This window comes from Haliotis rufescens, unplaced genomic scaffold (genome assembly GCF_023055435.1).
Source record: "Haliotis rufescens isolate VD_foot unplaced genomic scaffold, xgHalRufe1.0.p SCAF_59, whole genome shotgun sequence".
Lineage (NCBI taxonomy): Eukaryota > Metazoa > Mollusca > Gastropoda > Lepetellida > Haliotidae > Haliotis > Haliotis rufescens.
Window position 1 is genome coordinate 595,193 of NW_025964323.1, and position 6,908 is coordinate 602,100.

Consider the following 6,908-nt stretch of genomic DNA (forward strand, 5'->3'; position numbering starts at 1 on the left):
TGCCTGCAAGTTCCGATAAGTGCTTTTTGGAGTGGATGGTATGCTTTAGATGTGTTATTACCTTGGTTTTATGTTCTTATAAACAGCAAAATCCGACCAGCCATTACCCAAGATGACCTTATTAAACTGCTATAAATTAGCTTTAACATAACTAAAATTCACAAGGAAATACGTCTTCCCTAGAAAACAAATGGATGTAAGCTCCGAGTCCGATAATACGTAATTTCGAGTTTGACCATATGACCTTATATAACATGACCGGACCTTTCACTTAGCAGATCGCGTAGTTGGAAGTTTTTCTGGGTAATATTCTTTGTACTATTATACTAAAAAAGTTACTAAACAACAAAATATACACATTGTTGAGCGGACTGTGAACGATGTGATGAATCACCAGGGCTTGCTTGCTCATGACAGATGATCTATATTGGCCGCAAGGAACTCTGAGTAAGAGAGTGCTCCTTTACATACCATGTTCAGAAGGTAATACACCTGGGGCGGTATTCATAAAGAACTTAGCATCTTTCTGAATATCAACTCTAGTCTCAGACTTAACTAAGTCAGATTTCAAAAAAGTTTAGACTTTTGAAAAATCTCAGGTTTTTTTATGAATACCGTCCCTGAATTCCCCTGTCACCTACCTTGGGCGAGACCTACATCGTTGCATTTATCTCCACAACAACAGGTAGCACACAGGGTGAAGATCGGCGTGTCCAGCTTCCCTTCAGGCAATTCTCACATTCCTAAATCAAAACATGTGTCGTAGATACACGGTCATATCTGCAGTAGATCTACGACCCATCACCCATATACGTCGTCACATAGAGATGATGTAGAAGATCTGATATCCGATAACAAAAGCATGTATTATAATGACGTAATATAAAAATATGTAACGTCATACACAATCGATGACATCATTTCTCAGTATGTGTCGCATGGTAAAATAACCATTTTTATAACTCTAAAAAGTGTCAGAAAATTGTTATAAGTAATCATGAGTGTACAGTGTGGCTATGTTCGATAACAAGCTGTGACGTCACGGTTTGTTTACAGTTAGACACGATCACCTGTTTGTGACGTCAGAGGTGTTTACGGTTAGATGCCTTTTGATCGATATCAGCTGTGATTGGAGGTGGATCGATGCAGTTGTTAGTCGAACCCCATAGATCCGTCACAGCGCCATTGGGTACGATGACACGCAATCAGCCAAGTGACAATGCTTGACCACCCTGTCTATTAGGTCGCCTCTTACGATCAGCATGTGTTGCTGAAGACCAACCTAAGCAATCGAGTCCCTACGGGACGGGTACACAAGCAGGTGAAACGTTCACATATTTCAATTCCCAACATTGGTGGGATGTATGAAGCCCATTCCCGTAGGCTCCAGTCGTGATCAAAATGGGAATATTGCTAAAAGCAGCTTGAAACAATAACTACTCACTAATTACTCAGTAAATATTTCCTTAAACAGTACTCACCGCGTTTTCAATACACCCAAGATTATACTTGATAGGAAAATATTGAGTCAACACCTTCTCAAAATAACAGCCCTGAAATGAAATAAATGTTTGGTTAAGAATGGTAAATACAAGATACATATTAACTCAATTATTATTCAATTTGAAAGTAATAATTTTCAATAAAGCAATAATGTTTTTTTTCACATTATTGCTTAAAGAATAGGGTATCCTAATAGTTAAAACGTTCACTCGTAACGCCGAAAACCTGGTTCGATTCTCCACATCCGTCTACGCCGTGATAACTCTGGAATATTTCTACAAGCGGTATAAGATGTAATGACTTGTTACATAAGCCTCGTCGTCTTTAACGAAATTTCAATGTCGTATAAAACTATTTGAACCCTATTTGCTGCATACTTTATTTTAATCTGTAAATGATAATAATGATATACAAGACGAGGACGACAGTGTACTCATCAACAAACCTCATCAGCCTGACATCTGGTCTCATTTTCGCAATGTCGTGGATCATTTATAAAGCGACAGCTGTAGCACACGTTGCCCTTGGCAGCTGCAAGCCATTAGACAATAATCATTAAAAATTCTGTTGAATATCTGGTCTAAAGGCATATCTCAAACAGAGGTGTGCAAAATATGACCACGTCTGTTTACAACCTTTGGATAAATATTTGTTGCATTACAAAAAAACTAAAAACAATTAATGATTTATCGTTTGAAAATATAAAAAGTGCTTTGCCGGAATGTTTATATAATATTTAATGTATGTAACATCGGCGCCTCGTAAATAGGTAACTGTGTTCTGTGTTTTTATATTGAAGTTTGGGGGCGGTCGGGTGGCCATGTGGCCGAAGACCCGGGTTCGATTCCCGACATGGATACAACTTGTGAAGCCCATTTCTGGTGTCCCCCGCCGTGATATTGCTGGAATATTGCTAAAAGCGGCGTAAAAACATACTCACTCAGTCACTCATATTGAAGTATAAATGTCGGCTATAAATTTTGACCTTAATTCAACTACTAAGGTCGTGGTAACTTTTTATCTGTGTTGCAGAGGTCATTTTGTGTGTCTGGAAAGTACGCAGAGGTATAACAGATCAAAGCAAATCCAGTGACTGATATTTTGAGCAAAATATAGCACGCAACCAATCAAATCACCAAGCACGATCAGGAAGCACCAATTGCATGTGCAGGAAAACACAGACGCATGGTCAAGTACTAGTACACGATAGAACTGATGTTTATACGGTCATGGTATAGAGTGATATAACCAAACAAGGTATGATCTAACATATGCCCTGCACTGCACCCACCGCTGTTGCAATGGTTACCATGGCAACACTCCTCACACTTGAGTCGCTCACGTCACGCCTACTGAGGTCTGACCTCCCGACGAGCGTAGCATGACATTCCTGGGACATACCATACATGTAGTCTACTGGTATTGTACCGTGTCCAACCCTTCTAACTCGAAGTATACTGTATTGATACATTATAAAACACCGTACTGACCAGTATCTCAGATATATCATGACATGTCACTGAATATTGGAGGAAACCATTTCAGGTCAGTGTCAAAAAGACCAACCATCAACCTAAACCTCACTTTTCAAGTGCCATTTTATCCGACCATATCAGGTCTGCACTGTATCATGTAGTTGATCCTACCTCATCAGGTCTGCACTGTGTGGTCACGTTACACTGATACGGTTTGTCCACACTTGCACAGGAGTAACAGCGATGTCCACCTGAAATCAGATCCATACATGTGGATTCCCTTGATCTTGGTAAACTGAGGTCAAACGTTATGGTTGAATGTGTATGTCGTGGGGTAGCCAGGTTGTTACAGTGTTCGCTTTTTACACATAAGGCCTGGGTTCGAGTCCCATCATACGTACAATGTGTGAAGTCCATTTGTGGTCTCCCTGTCGGGTAAACTGTATTCATTAATATGATGCAATATTGCTCTTTTTGTTGTTGTCGTCGTCGTTGTCGTCGAAGCTCTAGGGACGCAGGTAGAAGCGTTCAACAGAGATATAACTGAAACACAAAACAAACATGACTATTGAATGAACACGTGTCATATTTTCGATCTGTCACAAAAGAGTTGATATCGCAGAAAATATTGTATGAAGAAAGTAAGTTCATCAACAGAGATTGGGTTTCATTCTATCATTCACTTTTAGAACGACCAATATCTTACAAGAACAAGAAAAACGTCAACGCCAAAGAATAATCAGCCTCGATTCCGTCGGGTTAAAGGCAAAAAAGTGGGGAAATTATATGAATGGATCACTGAAAAACAGTGAGATCAGGTGTTCGCGAAAAGGGTGTCAGTTTGAAATGTTGCAGGGAATAAAAATGGAATACCTAGGAACCGCCAGCATAAGAATTAATATGGACATTTCCTCTTGTCACAAAACCATTTACGCATACCATAGTCCTATTCTGGACTGTCAGAGTTGTCCAGCGTGAGACATATGAAGCCTTCAGTAGCAATAATCCTCTTATCGAAATTCCATTTTGACTTTTTAAAAATTCTGATAATGATACCTTGTCTGCAAGCACCATATCCACGCTTGTTGATTTCCCAAAAGTGGTACGAGACGTTCGTCTTTCTGTAAACATTCAGATACATTCAGCGGAATGTGGACGGAAAGACCAAAGTGGTGATTGCAAAACTTCCAAAGAGGCTTTCAAACATAAAGGTAGACATCAAGTGGCCATTGTAGGTGAAAACTAGATAAAAAACATAGATGGTATAATGTACTATTTACTGGAAATTAAGTTGTGAGATACGTTTAATCAGGATGGTGCTGCTGAGGTGTGCAGAAATGGGTATTCCATTGTGACGTATTTAGCCCAAGTGTTACTTTAGGCATTTCAGCCTACAGGTATGAATCGATGACTATCTTTAACATCACGCGTTCTTTCAATGGAAAGGCATAGGACGTAGTAGGAAATTATCATTATTATTATTATGAAAGTGACAATCATAATCCCGCCGGTCATTACGATCACATCAATATGGCGTCCATACAATCCGTGGGGTTTTGTTTCGTGGTACTCTATTGCTTATCGTAAGAGACGACTGTTTTGGATTGAAGGGGCGGCTTGGGGTGATGCTCATGATATCTACCACTTGTTTGCCAGACTCGCTCATTACAAACTGGCCAGTTTTCATTTCCCGATGGCTACACTTACCAATGACAATTATTGTCTGAAGACGCCAGAAATCTATCATTGTGCGTTCGAATCCCGGTTCGCCCAAATTATGATTCTAGGTTTGTCAGCACCATACCCGTGCTCGTGGGTTTCACCGAAGTGGTAAACGTCTGAAACCTGCATCACATCAAGCTTTCCTCCCACATTAAGCTGACACGCCGCGATATAACTGGAATACTGTTAAAAGCGGCGTTAAAATCGACTCACTCACTCACTCCAAGCCTTCTATACCACTATCGGAGAGATCATGTGAATATCGCGATTGTGATTTGGTGGCAGATGAATGTCATGGTTTACTACAATGCAGTTTTTATGAAGATTTGCGGTATGATTTATATTGTACAGCTGAAGAAAACAACTGAATTGTTTATGTGATATGCGAAGAAGAGAATTTTATAATTATTTACTTAATGAATTCAAACGTTTTACAAAAAATACACTTTTTAAAATGTTTAAGAGACGCCATGAAAATTAAATTACCCTCTCTCTCTCTCTCTCTCTCTCTCTCTCTCTCTCTCTCTCTCTCTCTCTCTCTCTCTCTCTCTCGCCTCAATCTTTTTCTTTCGTTGTTGAATCGAGGAGTTTGTTATTGTTTCCTGTGTATCTTATGATTTCGTAGCTAAGTTCCCCAACTCTCACATTATATATATTATGTATATATTTGTTTATATTGTATATAGTGTCCCATAAGCCAATGTCGGGCTGGACGCACTCCATACACGTTTTGTATTATATGAATCGATTTTATGTTGTACATGTTGTGCGTGTGTCACTTTTATAAACATTTTACTACTACCACTTCTGCTACTACTACTACTACTACTACTGCTGCTACTACTACTACTACTACTACTACTACTACTACTACTACTACTACTACTACTACTACTACCACTACTACTACTACTTCTACTACTACTACTACTGCTACTACTACTACTACTACTACCACTACTACTACTACTACTACTACCACCACCACCACTACTACTACTACTACTACTACTACTACCACTACTACTACTACTTCTACTACTACTGCTACTGCTACTACTACTACTACTACCACTACTACCACTACTACTACTACTACTACTACTACTACTGCTGCTACTACTTCTACTGCTACTACTACTACTACTACCACTACTACTACTACTACTACTACTACTACTACTACTGCTACTGCTCTGCTGGTTTCGTGACCCCGTTTCGTCATTAAAGGTCGACTGATTTGGATGTTATGGCCGAGTGACGTGGTTGATTGCGTGTAGTCGTGCTTCGATGGCGTGGATGTTTTCAGACACTGGCCTTTTGCTGACTAGGGCGCAAAATGACTTTCACTCTTCTGAAACGTTTGTCAGTGTCGGCTCTTGATGGAGTTTTGGTTGAGAAGAGTGAGTGAGTGAGTATGGTTTTACGCCGCTTTTAGCAATATATCCAGCAATATCACGGCGGGGGACACCAGAAATGGGCTTCACACATTGTACGCATGTCGGGAATCGAACCCGGGTCTTCGGCGTGACGAGCGAACGCTTTAACCACTAGGCTACCCGGCCGCCCCTTGGTGTAGAAGAACATATACATACGTGTAGGAACGTTTTTGTCATTTATTCATCTGCTTCATGCCTTTTTCTGTATTTCTGTTTCCTAAGCAATTATATTAAATAATATGTAAAATCGTTTTTTTTTGCCTTTCCTCAAAATGTTAAATGGGTAGATAGGTAGAAAGATTTTATAAACATTAATGATTTTACTTTTTTTCTGGTCGAAGAAATAAAAGATGAAGTTTTGAAACCCCTTATCATACCCTGGAGAAGTGATGACTAATAATAACACCACTGCCACAAGTTAATTTGCAGATCACTTAATCGGACTTTTCTCAGAGTGCTGTGGGGCGGTTGCGTAGCTAAATGGTTTAAGCGTGGATGCAATTATGTGTGAAGCTCGTTTCTGGTGTCCCCCGCCGCAACAGTGCTCGAATAGTGATAAAAGCGGCGTAAAACCATACTCACTCATGCATAACTGTTATAATACCAAGTGTATCATACTGCAACACAACATGAAAGCAACGATGTACATATTTCGTTGAATAGACCGTGTTATGATGATTTGCCACGTCTCGAAAGTTTGTGCCAGAGGTACCATCTTGACCGCGAGGAACTCTGAATATATATATGTCATGTTCAGATTCATTGTTCA